Genomic DNA, 19,020 nt, shown 5'->3' on the forward strand with positions numbered 1-19,020 from the left:
TATTCCAGCCTTTACACAATTATTCTCATGGCAATCATTCTAGCCTTGAGTATAAATAATACTTCAAGTGGTTTGTTGATATCCAGAAAATGATGTGTATCTACATTAAGAGATTCTGGAATCTAATGGGAGAACCATGCATATTATTAAGCTGAAATGCCTATTTCTTTCCTCCCAGATGGGAAGTAGTACAGGGTAGTGCCATGGCATATGCATTAATTTTATTCCTTCCGCAAATTTTAGCACATATTATTTTTGCAGATTTTGAGTCTTTGCCTCCTACCAAATATCCAGGAGATTTAAATAGGATTTTGCTGCAGAAAAGATCTCAATCTTAACACTTAGGACCCTGGAAAATTCTCAGGTGAGCTGAGGAAGAAGAGCATGGGAGCAGTTCTGCTCTGGAGAAGAATAAGAAAAGAAATGAGAGTTTGGTAGGAGGAATCCTTGAGGATTAACAGAGGCAAAAAGAGAGACAGAGAGTAATTTTCCTGGCTCCCATATTTCAGTCCTACAGATTGGGTATGCTTGCTCTGAAGGTTCTAGCAATAAATAAAGAGCACATTTAAAATGAGGGGGATTACAACCAAAGAGTAACAAAACCCATAAATCCCAATATCTGTCCATCAGCATTGTTATGCCATTAATACACACAAAGACTCTTCTATTTAAAAATTAGTCTGTAACAGATTTCTTCCTAAGCCTGTGGATTTCTTGCACATTATCTTCCACAATTTTTATTTCATATTACTTGCTTTTTCCAGTTCCAGGCCTCTGCTTCCTTTTTCTTTCGTTTTGGTCCAGTGGGACATTTAATTTCCTCAGGACCTGAAAAAGAGGAAGGAGCATACTGCATTGCACACTGAATGTTTGTGTGGGAGTGAGCTGTGTGGGAGCACTTCCTCCAGCACTTTGTAGATACTTGAAAGGCCAAGTTTAAAATCAGGATTCTTGATGCTTGCAGATGTGCAAGCAAAGGGACCTCAGCTGGACAAGCTGATGGTCTAAGGAGATGCAAGGCAGTACAAGATGAGGGTTGGATGTATGTGATCCCTGTTTCTCTTTTTCCTGCTTTACTTTCTGGGTTCCTGTAACTTGGTCTTTGTATATGTTTGAACTTCACTACCTGTACCCATTACTTATAAGGAGTTTTAAGTCAACATCAGCTGAGGGCTGTGGCTCTGAAGACCAGAATCTAGAGTTGGTGTTGAGTCTTGAGGAGAGCCCTGAGGGGGAACTGGCTCAGGAGAGTGGTGCAGGTTCCAAATCTGATTGTCCTTCCACCCTGGCCCAGCCAAAGGCTGCAATAAAACATCTCTGGTAATTAGTTGAAGGATAAGTTACTCTTCCAGCTACAGAAAGGAAAAAAGGATACCCACAGGTGAAGATGTGGATGAAGACAAAGCATGCGATGCTCTCCGCAATCCACCACCCAAAGCAGCTCCCGGGACAAGCCCTGCATGGTGCCACTCGGGCTGGCCGGCCGTGCCTCTCCGCTCTGGAAGGCAAGAGCTCTGCAGGACGTCAGTGGGGACCATGGTCCTCCCCACTGTCTGAAGGCTGTCTGAAGGGAGAAACACATCTGTCTCCAGACAAAAAAAAAAGAGTATTATGGTGTATGGGCAGACAGTGCTTGATTTGAGCAGCACCTTCCCCAGCCAGGTCAGCTCCAGCTACGTAACATATTTTAGAAGCACAGATCTGATGCCCACACACAACAGTGCATACCCAGCTGCAAATCTACATATAAAGTGATCTTTTCAGTATCTGCACAATCCATCTTGGTTTTAATTCAACCCACCTACCATTAATAAATATCTCAGGATCTTCTCTCTCCCTACAGAGTAGCTATGGTCAAAACACACCTCTTTCAGACATCTCAAACACCCCAAGTTCAGACATCTCAGTTAAGTGCTACCACTAGGTGGGCTGAAGCCAGAAGGCAGCCTTTATTTCAGCAGTTATTTTTCTGTCTTTTTCTTCTTCTTCCCCCCCCCCACCTTCCCATCAGCATAGATGTAATTTTTGTCAGGATAACTTCTGTTGTGTCTGAATTCCTCTTTGTGCTCTTCCCAGCGTTTCAGGCAGTGCTGCACTGCAGCATCACACCCCTCTCTGGAATGCTATTCCCTCAAGACTCCCATGGCACAGAGAGATGGGTAATGTTTTCTGAGCCTCTTCCACTATTACCACATTTTTCTATAGAGGATCAAAATGGATTATTTTCATCTTGACATGCAAATGCCTAGGCTGTGCCCTTGGCTGAGATCTCAGCATTGACTACAGAAGTAAAAGATACGGGGGTAGTAGCTTTTTAATATCACATATGGAAGTGGCAGTCTTATTTCTTAAGGAAAAAAAAAAAAAGAAAAACCTACTGTAGTCCATTGTGACTCGCAAAAAAAAGCCTAATAAAAATATTTCCTCATGCACTTACTGATTACTATATTCACATGCAGCCGTCGGTCTGCACAGGGGCAGACGTTCGAACGTTGTGTGCAACTCAAGATCTTACTGTTGTACTCTGATCTGCCCATTTGCTGTGCCAAAGTATTGATGGGAAGAAAAGACACACGAGTAAGTTTATCAAGTCAGATTACAAGCCTGAATACAAACATTTAATAAGCAAAGGAATTAGAATAGAAGTAGGGAGGATTTCTAAGGCTCCTTGTGAAATGCTTATAGAGCTAAAAAGGTCAAATTCTTCACCAATTTTCACTCGGCACAACAGCAGTTAAGTAAATGAAATAACATGACCTGCAAATCGGTGCGGGATACAACCCGCAGAATATGTCGATACACCGTTAAAGTCGTCGTGTGGTTTCATGTTAACATGAAAGAAATGATATCTGACCACGAGAGCACCCGCACTGACTCACTGGTTCTAATTATTATTATATTCTTTTTCTGAAACAACAGCAGCGACAAAACAACATCAAGCAATTGCCTCCTGGCTAGCGTTCTCGGCAAACCCTCATGACTATTGACTCAAATGAGCAGCCCAGCAAGTAAGTTGTTAGCTTAAATGAAAATTATAGCAGAGACAAAAATGTCAGCCTGGGAACAGAACTAATAAGGGAAAGAATGTGCACGAAGCTGCCGGCACAGTTTTAAACCTCGGGAAGAATAAAGGAAAGCACAGCTACCGAAATTAACTTGTGAGGCTGAGGTAAACAGGAAAAATCCACATCCATCGTTACATTGTGCAAAGCTGATGAGTGCAAGGCTCTTAGCAGCTATGGCTTAAGTACGCCTTTACATGCTAAAACTCAAGATAGGGTTTATGGTAGGCGGTGAATTAAGTGGGGGCTGACAGTTTAGCAACCCAGTGCCACTGCCAGCCGGTCTAACGTTCCTGCTTTTTTGGCTTGCGCACAGGAAAAGTGACAAGATGGGGTTAGGCAACCTGGATGCATCCTTCGAAGCATCTCCTGAGGAATTAACAGGCTGTTGGGAAGAGCGGGGAAGCGTTCTGGTGCAAGGTCCCGAGCCGGCCGAGTGGGGCGAGTGGTCGGAGGGGAAAGGTGATAAGCCACGTTGGGCTTGTTCTGCAGAGCCTCTGGCTGCCGTTCAGGCTGAGGTCTTGGACACAGTCCACTGACAGGCCTCCTGCCAGGGGATTTGTTACTGAGAGAGCTTGGCTTAGGCAGGATTTTATTATAAAAATTGTCTCGATTCTTCTTCTGTCTTATTAAAATCTATCCCACCCTTCCCTTCCACCCCAGGAGGAGGAATATTTTGTATATATCTGGGTGAAACACACAAACAAATTCATTTCCCACGGATAATATATTCAGAGTGATTTGCTTTTCAGAGTCAGGAGCTCAAAATGATGAATTTATTATGCAAAGTAATAATTGCAAATTATATTGGCAAACTCCATTCCAGAAAAAAATGGGGTATTAATATAACTAAAAGGATTAAAAAATACTGGCTGTTAACTTGGGGCTACTGCAGATATTTTAGGAGGTTATATATCTCTGTTCCACCTAAACCACCAGAGGCAGTAGCTTTCATTTTAAAGGTCTAGTGAGATACCGTAATTAATGGGCCCACCTAACAGCATATGTCGCACTTGTATTGAGTAGTAGGACATGGTGCATATTATGAAAGAAAGTGAAGGAAATTTGCATCTCTTTCTAGTTCATTTTGTAGTGCAAAGAAATGAAATAAATCATGGTCGGAACATGAAAGAATTTGACTCCAGTTTTTGGGTCAAGCTAGCCTGTGCCTTTAGTGGGGTGACTGGCGTATTTTGAGTTTATGGGTTCTTACAGGATCTGAAATGCCTCATTACCAATCCCTTGGAGATATATAGCACTTCCCAAGGATGTCTGGAGCAGCCCAGGGGCAGGCAGCTATTCCTCCTCCAAGTTGCCCACAGGTTCCCCCCCGACTGGGTATCCCCCCTTTATGGTCATCAGCAGAAAGGGGCCCTAAAAGTTGCCAGAGTTGAGATGTCTAAAGCAGTACTTGTCGGCTACACGAGAATTATCTGCTCTGCTGGATCTGTAAGTTATGGCAGGGGTATTCGAAAGATTAATTTGCAATCGTGGTCTTCTTCACAGAAGAGCACAGCTTTCTGACGCTATAGCAGCATTTTCCTCTGTGGCACACATGTCCCATTAGAAAGTACTCTGCAGTAGATTATGTTCTCCAGGATAGTTGAGATTTGTGGGTAATTATGAGAAAAATAAAGACAATGTGCTTGTAAACCTTGCAAATAATAGTTACAGTACTACTGCTGTAACTCACAGACATGGTGCCATTGGAAAGTGATGGACCTTGTTAAATTAAAACACTAGTGACATTTTTAACATACTATTCACAAAACCGTTATGATCTGAGTGCACGGATGGGATTGAAGTGCTCCACAAGTCGCACTCCTGGCTCTGGCACACATGCTGCCTGTGCTCCTGAGGTGGCTTGTAGCACTTCACTCCGCATGAGGGAGATGCTTGAGAATCACCTGCTGCTACCAATCCTGAGGAAGCTTCTCCAGAGCTTATTCCGTGAGACCCTTCGTGTAGCTGGGCTTCCAGGCCATGCCATCAGGCATTTTAAACCGTGTCTGCTTGTGGATAGGGCTGTAAGTGATGTGCCTTCGTGAGGTGGGGATAAGGGTGATAGTTATTTAGCATTTGCAAGGGACTTTGAAGACATAGGAGCTGGTGGGAGTCTACACACCACTGCAAGCCGAGAACAAACTCTCTAACACTTATTTCCTCACATCTTTTCTTGTAATGTGCCCTATTGACAGTCATTGCTATGAAAGGTGTTCCATCTTGTGGAAAAAAGTAACTGGAAAAAAAAGAGGGACAATAGAGATGTTTAGTATATAAACATTGAACTTATGATCAACAACTTCTTCACTGAACAACAAACCTCTGTTTTGCTTTTCAAGCAGAGCAACCGAGACCATGATTCACAGATTTTTACACAGATCCCAAGACCAGCATGCCTTAGGACTGACAAAGAGGAGCAGTCTGCAGCCTCCAGCATTGCCCACCTGCCCAGCCTGCAGTATCAATAGCAGACACAAAGGTAAATCTAACTCCCCGGGTGTCAGAATGCAGTTCTTCCAACTGAACGTCAAACTGTGTTTAGGTCTTGGTATTCCCAGCTAGGTGAGGATACAGATCAGTTAAGTCCTTTGAACACACACTAAGTCCAACTAAAAACATAAATAAAATCAGAAAAGGGAATTGGAATTCAGAAAAACTCAACAATGCTGAATAAATACTCAGCTAAAGCCAATTCTCTTGGAATTTGTAGAGTTATGCTTGTGAGGGAGATGTTTTGGAAACAACTTTGGGTCATCCAAAACACTGGTTGATAGCCACTGCCAGAGACGTGTTACCTTGCTTGATGTGCCAGTGTTTTGATGTGGTTTGAGAAGTTCCTGTCACTTTTGGTGTATGTTCTCAGTGAAATTGCTGTCGTGGCCAATGACATCGGCAGCAAAGAACAAGGTAATAGGACTTGTATCTCTGAGAAACCGTCGCACCAACAGAACATACGCCATAATGTTCAGCAATAAGCATTGAAGTATTACAGGTAGTTACAGTGGAACTCTACATGCCAAATATGAAACAAGTATGTCTTATTTCCTGATAAAGTGCAATATATTCAGGCAAAACTAACTGCAGAGGCTCCAGTGTGAGCAGAAAATGCTCAGATTAAAAACCATGTTGGTGGCACCCAAATTGCATCAAAACAAAAATATAAAAATGGAAAACCAGGTCTATATTTCCCTGCTAGAGTCTCATATCTGATTTTGAAGCTTTGGTTGTCTCTACTGCCTTGAAACCTCCTGAATTGTGGGATTTTACCTAATTTCATCCTTTTAAATTTTTGGCAGTCTAGACTGCTTCTACCCCTGGTGAAGAGGGCAGGAATGTCCAAGAGCCAGGTCAGGTCAGCCCATCAGGTGTGTAAGACAGGCAAGCATGGGGGTCACTGAAGACACCAAGGTGATCCTGGAGTGAAGTGCCTCCAAGGTTGATGTTGCTGCAGATGGCTTCTGGTGTGCAATCCAAAAATGCTGAATTAGCAGCCTTTGTTTCAGACCCAGCGCCTCAAAATAGTTCAAAACAGCTGACAGAAGCATCTATTCACTTGGTAGCAAACCAACCTTATGAATGTACGTTGTATATTCTTTTTTTTCCTTTGTTTCCCAATGAGCTGAGAAGGCAATCACTGTTTTCTGTTAAAATACTTTGGGAAGAGGAGATAGAAAGTGATAGTGCCTGCCCCCTCGTCTTGTAATGCAATAGCCTTATTGTCAGAGCAGTCACAGAGGAAGAGGGACACGTGGGTCCCATTTCCCCTTCTGCCTCAGGCAGCTCAAACCCATATTTCCCACCCTTTAGGGGAACGGTTGTGGTCAAGGGGAGGATTCAGGATTCTCCAGGCTAGCAAGCGAAGATGAAAGGGAGCATGGCTCCAGGGCTCAGGGCCTCCTTTTGGTTCCAGTCTCTGCTCCCAGGATTGTTTCTGTCTTTAATATTTAAAGACTGTTTCATGTGAACACAAAGTCCTGGTACTGGGATGGCACAGTGGTATGGTTTCACCGCCTTTTGTTGACCTGCATGACATGGACCATGCCTTGTAAAAAGGTATAAAATGGACGTATTTTCATATGAATTGAAATTGAAGAGATTGGAACTATTCAATTGACAAAAAAGAGTGAGAAGATATTATTTGAGATAATCAATCATACTGAGAAGGTAAAACAGGTTCTGTTTATCCAGTCAAGAAACAAAGTTTAATGAAGCAGAAAGGGGGAAAAATGTAATCAAAAGAAGCCTTCCCCCCCCCCTTTCTTTCTTTTTTAAACAAAAGCTGTAATTAACCTGTGTAACTTATCGCTACTAGGTATAACTTAGGCCAAGAGATTAGTAGGATTCAAAAAGGATTAGACATCTATATGCATAATGAAAATATCCATAAGCTACAGTGGGTAGAATATGATCTCAAACCCTTTTATAGAATCGCTTGCCTCTTAATACCAAGCAGATCCTGTGTACGAACTTCTGTCCAGTCAAAGACCTTTTGAAGCACCTTTCTTTTTATCCAGGATCTATGTGCCTCATGCCTACAGAAAAATTAATTAAAAATTTGCACTCTTCTACATTACTGCTGTTCCAGGGAAGCAGCTGTTATATTGCTTAGATGGAATAGTAATTTTACGAACTTATATGATACTTGTATACTTCTTAAATTGGCATTTTTACACTGCAAGTAGAATTCAGCCCTGGTAAATAAAAAGAAGGAGAAACACAATTTGACCACCCTAGGAACGAAATGTTGGAGCCGTTTCCATAAGAGGCAGTCCACAACAGGGTCTGATTTCCCACTGTAAGTGTACTCTTACTTGCAATAGGGGCGAGCTGACACAAATGGTCTTCACAGAATAGTCGTGTACGGATAACGCAGTGAGAGAAAAGGATGGCTACCAAATTCTCTATGTGTGGATTTTGTGCAGGGTGAGGTTAAACCTATCTTTTTCCCCCCAGTGAGTTATAGGTGCACACTGACGCTTGGAAAATCCGAGAGCATTTCTGAAAATCAGGGCTGGGTCCTTCTTACTTTCCTTGGACTCAGTTATTAAGAAATAAATAAGGACAAGTAGATTTTAAAATAACTGTCAAGGTTTTATAATTGGTTTTAGTCTCTGGGAGGCCACAGAAGTTAAGGGAAGACTAACTGTTAGATCACATAAGTCAATAGTTATTTACTGTCTGTGGTAATGGGTCTCAAATGCAGAATCAGAATTGCATTTGAATTTACATAGTCTTTTCTCCTCTGATCTCTTTTTGCTGATCCCTCTGGCCACCTATTCCTTCCCATTCCTGAGGAAGAATGTGGCCCTAGGAGTGAGAAGACCACCTGGTTTTCTGGTTTGTGCTGAACACATTGTTTTGCTGCTGTGAAAGTGCAGAAGGGTCTCGCCTTGCTCCCAGGGCTACTATCTCACCTTCTCAAATTCAGAGAAACAATCCCACCATCTTTATATCCACCAGAATGAGTTAAGCATCAACTGGGCTTCTGAGTGTCCTTGTGCCCTCAGGTATCGCCAAAGTTTTTGCAGTCCAAAGATGTTCAATGTCTTAAGTGATCGGGACTAGAGAAAGTATTTCCTGGGTAAAGCTTTTTCTACCAATACACACTTACCAGCTAAATTTAGTTATGAGTGATATTTAATAATTCCAGAGTCCCTTTGCTCTTGGTTTACAATTTGTCAGCATTACTTTATTACTGTTTGCAAAAGTAACAAAAGGTGTTGCAATGGGGATTCATTTGGGCAAATTAAACCTGCAGTGGGATTTCAAATGCAGGCATTTATCCTCTGGGATTAGACATCAGCAGCCTGTGGAATTATTTCTGACATTTCATCCATCATACACTCAGAATAACTAAACAAATCGGTGCTGCTCTCTCCCTGCTCAAAGAACAACTTTCACAGAGCCTTCCCATGGAAATATCCCAACCTATTAGTGTCAGGAAGTTGTGCTTGGAAAGTTAAGAGAAAAAAGAAAAATCTTCCACAAGTGAAAGGCAGAGATGTTATCGCACATCAATAGTGTCCATTGGGAGGTCTGCTTGTAAACAGCTCTTTGGCTGGTGTAAATCGGAATGACATAACTGGTGTAGGTAAATTGATTTTATTCAGTCCAGGAATTTTCACCATAGGAGTGACTAGATCTGTAACTGCAAGAATCTGGATTTACTCTTCCTAAAGTAAGCTGCCAAACCAGTATTAGGTGAAATGGGAGGAGGTCTGGACTCTGCAGAGACTGCTTCTTTTCCTCTTCTATTTTGAAAAAGTAAATTTTAGAGCACACAAGTTTTCAACATAGCCTCTTGCACCCTGCATTTTTCAGCCTTTTCTTGAAATGCCAAGCACATACTTCAGTGGCCAAAGTGTTTGTTTCAACCAGCTCGTTCCTGGCTAAAATGACCAAACAACATTAGCTGTAGTATTTAAATACCATAGCATAGGTGAACAAAAACTCTGGAATAGCTAATTATTAGAGGATAATACCCTTTTAATCTATATTAAAAAAAAAAAAGTTGTCTAATAGACCTGAAATTGGTTTGCCATTCTGGAGAGACTGCCAAGGATATTTAGCCATTACAGGAGGTTTCCCCCCACCTTTTAATAACTAATATAATGTGCTTTGAAGTAATGTGGTCTCACACTGAAATCTACAATCAGACACCTAAACTAACAGAAAAGGTAAAACCACCACAAGGGAGAATTTAGAAACGGAAGTGCATAATCAGATAAACGAGAAGAAAGTTTTGAAAAGGATTGCAGAAGAGTAACAGGAGATACTGCTGGTGTGTTTCTTACTTCATTGTTGTTTTCCTTCAGTAAAAGTTCTATCAGCTGGGGAGAGTTGCTCACTTCTTTGAAGCTGGCTCTTGTTTCTCTGAAATCAGATTCCTTATTCCCAGGGCTCCACTCCATGATGCCAGCACAAACATACATCAGCAGCTGCACAGCACTTTAAAGAGTTAGCAAGGAGCTATCAAGCAATTACGTATTCCATTTTAGATCTCTGTCCATTATTTTCACTGAGCAAGTTTGAAGTTGGGGGAATAAAAATCAGAGAAAGCAAATAAACATTTTGGAGGTCTCAGCATCTCACCTAAGGAGTGAAGCTCACCTACCGTTAGCTAAAGAGACGAGACCCATAGGTGAGAAGTGCTGACAGGAAGAGTAATCCCTTTCCTATGAATAAAGCCTTAATATGTGTTTAGGTCTTCACTCTGTTGAATACCGTGAGTTTTGGTGTGCGGAGCTGGTGTCAGCCTTACTTCTGTTGGGGGCAGGTGCAGTTCTGATTGCTTCTGCTCTTGGACAGCACAGTGTGCGGGCGGCTTTACCTATGGCACAGTCCCCTTACGGTTAGTAGGGACATGCTGTGGATGAGTTGGGTAGAATGAAGTGAATGAAGAAACTAAGCTTAAAGTTCTCGGATTACTCCCAAAATTAACTTTTTGGTTGTTATTACCAAATCTAGATTTGTGCTACTTTCTGATGTGCGTGCATGTGTCTCTGTATATGTGAAATACAAGCATTGGAGACAGAGATGGAGTTTTCAAGTACATGATGAATAAAATCATTAACAAGCTTCTCATAAAATCAGCAATAGTGGAACCACGAACCGCCTTTGCTTAAGAAGCATCTGTGTGACCGGGGGTTGTTAATAACGCTTGCAGTGTCCCTTGCTTGAGGCTAACAAAGCCAAATGCCATCCCAACAAAAAGGCACCAACCTCTCAAATGGTCCCATGCAAACTTATGAGAAAAGATGAGTTTTGCAGTTTGCCCTCAAGTTGTCTACTGGCCTGCATGGCATTTATTAACTTTGTCAGTGGAAGTGCTACACTGAATAATCTGAGGAAAAGATAAAAACCACACAGATATCATTGACCATGATGAGGAAGTCAGAAAGTTTCAGGCCGTAACTTCCTGATGCTTCACAGTTTTCTAAATTTTTAGTTGCCAACAATCCATCCTTCCCTGCATTTTCCTAGGCCAAAGGAAAAAAAAAAAATCCATTTTTTGCCTGGACAGAGTGAGGGAGAGATTCTCATACATACAGTTAGATATTCCTGGTTGCTGTGGATGTAGGATTCAGATGTTTTGACAGGGCACTTTTGACAGTTTTCCACAGTTGTCCCCCAAAGCAAAACTGTAGGAGAAAGGACCTTTCCCCTCTGCTTCCCTCCTTTCACCCCAAAGCAGTGAAATTTACTTCTGGATGAGCACCCAGGGCAAATCTCCCTGCTTGCATCCCAGCAGCAGGGGTGGCCAATATTCCTGTGAGAAATATCACTTAAAATCTGGCATTGATTTACAGCCTGGCTCTTCATCTATCCTCCTTTATTAACCTATGTGTAAGTGCATGCAACTGATTAAATGTCTCCAGTACTAGAATTTCCCTCACCCACTAGAGTAATTTGGTAGTTTTGCTGTGGGACTAAGAGGTGCAAGCTGGTCCATGAAGAGTTCTGGTAGCCAACTCTGTGGTCACCTTTCTGGGTGGCTTTTCCATCTTTGTCCCAGACTGGTTTAGTTTCTCTGAGAGCACATTTTTTATGAGCTGGGACAGAAAGTGAGGGGGAACGAGGCAGGGCGGGATGGCTTGGGAATACAGCCAGTCTTTGCATAAACCAGTAGTTCAGTCATTCACCCAAAACGTCAGAGGATCAGTCCTAATCCCCGAGTCAGTTATAAAACATCGTCAACATGGCAGACAGTGCTGTGCGTTTTTGGAGACATGGGGTTGGATGTCAGCTTCAGGGAGACACGTACAGATCTGAGTTGCAGCAGAGCAGAGACAGGCATCAACTCAGGGCTGAGGATTTCCCCAGACGCTGTAAAATTAGGTTGCTTTATATATTTTTTATCCCCCTAGACTTTTTCAAAAATCTGGTTCTTCTTCTAAAACATTCCCAAGTAAAGAAAGATATTGTGGAGGGTATCTGTAAGTCAGTAATTTGTAGCAGATAGCTTTTTTAAATGAATGATGGAATTTTTTTTTTTCTGTCCAGAAAGAGTGAAATTATTTTTTTCAACCTTGATATTGGGAGTGGAGAAAATAATTTATGTGTGGCCCTTATGTGCTGGCAACAGCTTTGTTGGTTTGTGCAAACAGACATGAATGGTTTGGGATAAACAGGTCTTGAACAACAGACTAGATGAAACTTTGTCACTTGGGTTTCCAAAGTGGTCGTGAAGATGCTGAGACAACAAAGCAAAGATTGTCCTTAGTCCACTCTCCCATACTGATCAAATAGTTAGGATGTGAACCCATATGCCACATTTAATTCTCTTTCTTGCACAAGGGTGGAAATCCAAAGATGATCTGTGCTCCATAATGACCCTCGTTCCCTCCACCCCCTTCATGAAGCAAAACAGAATGAGGAAAGTTAAATCATCCCTTGTCTTATATTCCCCAAACTGCCCTCTATTTCTAAGCTTTCTACAAATGAAATCTGTGAAAAAAACCACACCAATTCAAAATGGCAATGAGAAAAGGCAAGGCACCTACAATACCTTGTGATAGTCCTGCCCAGCTGGAGAAATCTCTTTCAAACAAAGAGGTGTTGGTTGGGTACCCAACCTGAAATCAAGACACCAACTCTACTGTTCTGCTCTTTGTTTCCTGCCCTTTTATATCCGTGGAGGGAAATAAATACTTCTAGATGAGAGGAACTAAATTTTAGACAGTTAAAGGTGGGTGAGTTGAGTCCCACACATTTTTTACAGTTAGATATTTCTATGAGCAGTATAAAACAAAGTCCTTGTCAAATAAAGATAAGTTTTATAACATTTTATGGTAGTACCTACGCATCTCCCAAAAGACATGAAAAAGTTTCAAAAGGTTGTGATATCATTTCATGTATGACAGTAGCTGAGAGACACAGCACAAGGCCCTAGGCTGCAGGGAACAGCTTGATCCTGTATTCCTGAAAATCCTTAGAAATTCTGCCAAAGGAGTGGACTAGGTGTACTCAGAATGCTAAGGAGAGATACTAGGTGGGGGTTGGTATACGAAGATTAGGCTAAGGAGAGATGCTAGACTTGCTGGGATCCTTTCTAGCTTCCTTTGGGTTCCTGGCTTGTGATCAAAGGTTAATAAATGTATTGCAGTAATGGTCAAACTGTGTTTTGCCATATGTACCTGTGTTACGGGGAGAAAACCTGACTTTAACTGTTTCTACACATCAAGGTTATACAACACTGGAAAAGTCAGTAATGGCAAATCCAGGTGAAATTATGGCCCTGTTGGTGCCAAATGCCAACTTTGCTTTGACACGAGTGGGTGAAGCTTTCCAAGTAAAATTTGCAAATTTCTTCCTTTGGACATGGTGCCCTTTGTCTCAAGCACCTAAGGTCACAAATGCCTCACATCAATATGGCCACAAAAGGCATATAAAGAGGTAAGTGCTCAACCATTGTGGCTAAAACTGTGATTTCCTTATGAGAAAATTTAGCCTTGACTAGAAAGTCTGTTGTGTGACAAGATCACAAAGACCAATCTATCACTCCAATAGCCAACACCACACAGGTAATTTAGAGTAAAATGCTCATCTCTGATCTGTCCTGGGGATCACCTGGTCGTCTGCAGTCAGTCTTGGCATCTGTTGACATCAACAAGGCTGACAGGAAAGTATGTGTCAAGGTGACCCTAACTTCTGCTTTGATTAATTGACTTCATAATTTGTGACTTTGGAGGGGGAAAAAAGGGAATATATCATTAACCTCTTTTGAAAGAACTGTACCTCAATCAAGTATAATTATTTTTCTAGATTAAACCATTACGACCTCTTCCTATACTAACAAATATTATCTTAGCTCAAATCTGGTATCAGTAAAAAGGTACTTAATGTTTTGACCTAAAATAAATTGTGCTAGGGCTTGTTTGTGTGCGGTGCATTCTGGAAAGGGCTGTGCCTCCTCCATTGGAATAACTTACAACAAAAGCCACACATTACAAAGGACTGAGTTCCTGAGGATCAGGGCTTTGTAAGGCTGGATTTACTGTAAATTACCACTAATAAGTCACTGAATATTTAGAAAGAGTCCTGAACAATGCACAAATATCCAGCTATTTTTTAAATTTAGCTTTTTTTTTAAAAAAAACCCCAACCCAGCAAACAAAAACACAACAGCAAAATTTTAAGATGTATAACCCTAAGCTATATGAAGTGTCAAAAACCATTTAAATACATGCCAAGAACTGAGTGGTCTTGCTTTATTCTTATCTGGGGATCATTTTATCCAATCAGAACTTTAATGTTCCTTTCTTATTCTGGGTGTAAGACCACGCTATTCACACTGGTTTCCAAGTATGACAGATTCCAGCCCAATCTGATACTGCAGTGACTGTTCATTTCCCACTGGTGATCACCCCCTCATCTTATGGCTGCAAAGAGAAACACAGAGAAGGATCACAAGACTCTCTATAATAATAATGTACACTTCACATGCATCCATATTCTAGCTCTGAAGCTAAAATATTATGCTCTGCTTCCTTACTTTGCCATTTTGTTTTGTGCAAATCTTAAATTTAATTGGAGATCAGTATTATTTATTCAGCTTGTTTCCTTTATTTTCTTTTGTATCTTGCCAAGATAATTTGTGCAGATCACCCCATGCTAAATAGCAGGTACATAAAATAAATAGAGATAGATATTTGTAGACAACGCGTTGGCAAAGGATTGAAAATGTTACTCTTCAAAAACCCGGAGTACTTTCTTCATCATGTACAATTTGGATTGTACTAATGCAATTGCTCGTGCGTGTACTTTGCATATAGGTTCTTAGGACATTTTCATTTGCTAGGCTATAGCTCTGCCGTACAACTCTGTCTGCCGCTTTTTCACTACTCTTTAAAAGATTTTGGCTCTAGCCCTGGTTGCAATGCATGAGTTTAATTAAATTCTGCAGATGTTTTCCATAGACTATATAGAGTGGGACTTACGTTCCGTCAATGAATGTACATTGGCTCTTGCTTGAATATATGCACGTACACTTCAAATACTTGGGCAATAAATAGATCCTTTCTCAAGAAACAAGAACAAAACACACAAGCACATACCCTGTATGGCGGTGAGAAACAAGACTTCGACAAGAGGGCTATCCCAGATCTGGGAGCTGTCACTTGTGCGGTATATGCAGAGATAAGGAGGAAGCTATAATATAAACACAGAGAAAAGATGTGGTTTTCATTCCAGTTTAATTTGCCAGAGCATGATCTTTTTGCCCATGTGCTGAAAACAGGGATGTGTCCTCTCTCACCCTGCAATCCAGCTCTGAAGGATTGGCAGCTGCCCGCAGAGCAGGCACACCTTGTGCTCAGTCCCCGGCAGGTGATGGTTTAATCACGGCCGTGGTGATGAAAGGGCTGGGAGGGCTCACCTTTCACGTACCAACCTAAACAAACACAACATAACATCTCTGCTGCAACCCAAGATGCTTCCTGCTTCGGCATTCCTGACACACACTCGGCTTGCTGCACTCTCTCAAACATAACTCGTCTACATGCTCCTGTGTCGTTTTACATCGCTGAGCTTGGCCTTTTAGAAACCGCAGGATAATGCTTCCCTGTCATCCCAGCAAACTGCAATTTCGTGTTTACCGAAAAAACAGGAAAAGGAATGAAATGAATTTCAAAAACACTCTTAATTATTGATACGTATAAAAATTGTCCTCTTGTGTTCTGAAAACTGGTGTAAAATGTCACAGCTAGAGAGTTTCTTTCCAGTAAGTTATTCTCAGCAAATTTGGTCTGCTCGTTGCACGCATACACATATAGATATCTCAGATCTGTCTTTATATACGCTTTCTCTTCATGAAAAGCATTCTGACTACTTAACAGGCATGTGGGATCCTGCATAAATTATGCTGATTCTATATGATTCAAACTATAAAATATAAAATTACATTGCATTTTCAATACGCGTATACACAAACCATGTGGAACGTGAAAGGTCAGACTGGAACTTCCTCATTCTCATTTGTGAATATTTCTTTTTCATTCAACAGCCCCATCGATTTCAACCTGGCTGAGTAAGAGGTCTCACGTAAGACCATCAGCTGGCCTTGTTTTAAGACCACTTTAAGGCTCCAGTCTTGCAATCTAATCTGTGTATAGACAGACACATACCTAACTGATGTCAGTGGGCTGCTTTTTTGGCTTGGGAAGGCATGGATCAAAGCCATCATAGTTAACTCAACTACCCAAACAAGAACATGACGAAGCTCCACTGCAACATTTAATCTCATGTTTTTGAGATTACATTAACTTTTACCTTCATAGATATGTGGTATTTCTCCACCAAAAAAGTATAATATTCTTCCAGTATTCCCATGGCTTTAAGAAGACAGGCAAAACATAACAAAAGGTTAGAGAACAAGCAGTATTTAGGATGTCTGAGGAAGACTACACCAGCAGAATGGCAATGGCCACAAAAAAGGTGATCCTTTCAGGACACCCATTCCTCCCTTTGAATTCTTGCATGCTTGTTTTCCTTTGTCTTTGCTGTCTTACACTGAGGTTTCCAAACTTGCCTGCGTATGTGCTGTCACAGGAGTTAGTTAGTTATTTCAGAAATAATGAATTTCTATGAATGCTGCTCACTTCACACAAAGATGGATGTGATCTCAAAATACAGCTATACTTTGGTGCTGGAGATAAAATTTCTAGCTTTAGATTTGGAGATATTGGTACTTAGAGGCCGTCGCAGATTGCTCTTGTATTGCACAGATATGCTCTCGCAGTCCGGTGGGTGCTGAGCCAACACCCTTTGAAGTCCGTGGAAACTCTCCCACCGACTTCCAAACCAGACTGAGTTGTGCTTGAAACACAAGCCTATTTTTTCTGTCTCATCACCAGCATGGTTTCCCTCCTGGCTATCATGGGTGTAGAAGCTAAATCAGCCACCCAAAAAATTTAACACACAATTAGACAGAGGTGCAGTTTCTGTGACAGCGGAACAAAGGTACCTACACATTGTAGAGAGCTTTACAGTGCCAGTCTGCTTTCACTGCTATCCATTTTAACGTTACCTGTGATCAGAAGTATGAGTACTCTCTACAGGGTACTTTTCATATACTTTTACTGGACTCTGCCTGGCATGTTCACTGATCTCTGCAGCACTTCAGCATGGTCTCTTTTTACAGATGTATCAGACATCTCGCTCCTTTAATATATGGCATACAGGTAGATGGATGCACCTATATGAACCGCGTTGCATCAGTGTGCATGGGTATGGCAGTCAGGCATGCAGTACAAGTGGAAAGACTGGGACTTGACATGAATAAAAGTGTCCTGTCATATTTTATGTGAGATGATCTTTAGTGACTTTATCTGACCATTATTTTCTACAGTGTGAACATCAGTGGTAAGCTTTGTTGGTTACTAACTGTTAAGCACACTATCATGAAGTCCTGTACATACCTACAGCTTCAGTTTTTAAATATAGCTTCCCTGAGTGTAAGCAAAAATGGTGGAGGACCTAGAAGAAAAACTGCTTTGGGGCTTCAGAGCCTCTTAGCTCATAAACTAACACTGGTGTGTTGCGTCTACAACAGGTTGTCTGGGTTAGAGCAGGACTGGAAGGTCTCAGAATCAATCCATGCAGAATTGAATGCTTTCTGCATCTTCTTGGCTCATGAAAAGTCACATCGCTGCCCACAATGGTGCAAAAGTTTGAATAAACCATCATTTCAGGTGGCATGAATCCAATCCATGGGCTGATTTTGTTACCCACCAGGAGCTGCAGAACATTTCAAAGGGCATCCCAGTGGGATTGATCCTTGCTGGATTTACCAGGAGCTCTTCTGATCCTTCGAACACACCGGGGAGGGTAATCAAGACGGGTAAGGACTCCCCTACCTGTTACCACTTCTGTTCATTTTCCATTCAGCAGCTGTGACACCCGTGCATGCCTTCAGCAGTCTTCCCTGCCTCTGAACTCAATGTGACCTGAATACAGCCATCAAAATCTGGATCAAGGCACAATTTGAATTAGATTTCTCTGTCATAGGGGAAGGAAAGATTCTTTGAAAGTTGCTGCATGCTACATTTCAACTATCTACAGCTAGTTGTTTTGGATGAAACTTTTTGCTGTAGTTAGAAAAAAAAATATAGCTTCCTACTTAACTTCTTGCTTTCACTTAAAAAAGACACTTTGGAGCAAAGGTGAAGGCCACAAAGCTTAGCCCAAAATATAAAGGCTTGAAAGTAAAGATTAGAAAAATATGAATACTTGAATATAGGACCTTAAAATGGAAACTGGTACACCTCCTTCACCATGGTTATTTTCTGCACTAATCTATCTGTCTGTACGAAACAGGGGGAGACAGACACTGAGAAGTCGTTTTCGCTGTCAATGAAGGAGATGACTTTAACAAAATAATTGTATGCATGATATTAATAATAATGCCAGAAAAATTAATGCCACCAAGTACAAAAGAATGTGTGAAACAAATAGAGGTCAGGGTCAGCAACACTGAAATGTGAATATTCAATTAACAATAATAGAAAAGATGTGGGGCATGGTATGTAAATGAAGGCTGCCTGGGGCCAAATGTTCTCAATAGCGAAGCCAACAAGATATTAAAAACACCCCACATGACTTTGTTTTTCAGCTCATGAGCAAATCCATGTTGAAAATATGTTTATCTCTTCTAACAGCAAAAACAAACACATTCCAAAATGTATGTATCAAGAGGACGTACAACTTGCACAGCATTCATGGCTAGGAAAATGTGACTACGTACGTAAGTGTTGTGAAAGGGGAGGGGGGAAGAGGGAAGAATGATAAGAAGGACAGATGCTTTAGGAGAAAAACTTTCTAACCTGAGGTTTTTACATGGACCACAACATCCCATGTCCCACATGCTGATTTCTTGAGCAGACCTGTTGCCAAGATAAATTTTTTCTTGGACTCTAGAATTTATAGGATGTGCTTGGCTTGCTTCAAGAACACAGCA

The 19,020-nt window shown here is 41.4% G+C and overlaps 1 long non-coding RNA gene across 2 annotated transcripts in view; it reads left to right on the top strand.

Moving 5' to 3' along the window:
- Positions 1-5,410: 5,410 nt before the first annotated feature.
- Positions 5,411-19,020, top strand: part of LOC142599415 (uncharacterized) — a 37,535-nt gene continuing 23,925 nt past the window's right edge. For both annotated transcript variants that reach the window (XR_012832967.1, XR_012832968.1), the window contains exon 1: positions 5,411-5,544. This is a non-coding gene — a long non-coding RNA (uncharacterized LOC142599415). The remainder of the gene's footprint in view (positions 5,545-19,020) is intronic.

The sequence above is a fragment of the Balearica regulorum genome, chromosome Z, assembly GCF_011004875.1.
Source record: "Balearica regulorum gibbericeps isolate bBalReg1 chromosome Z, bBalReg1.pri, whole genome shotgun sequence".
NCBI lineage: Eukaryota > Metazoa > Chordata > Aves > Gruiformes > Gruidae > Balearica > Balearica regulorum.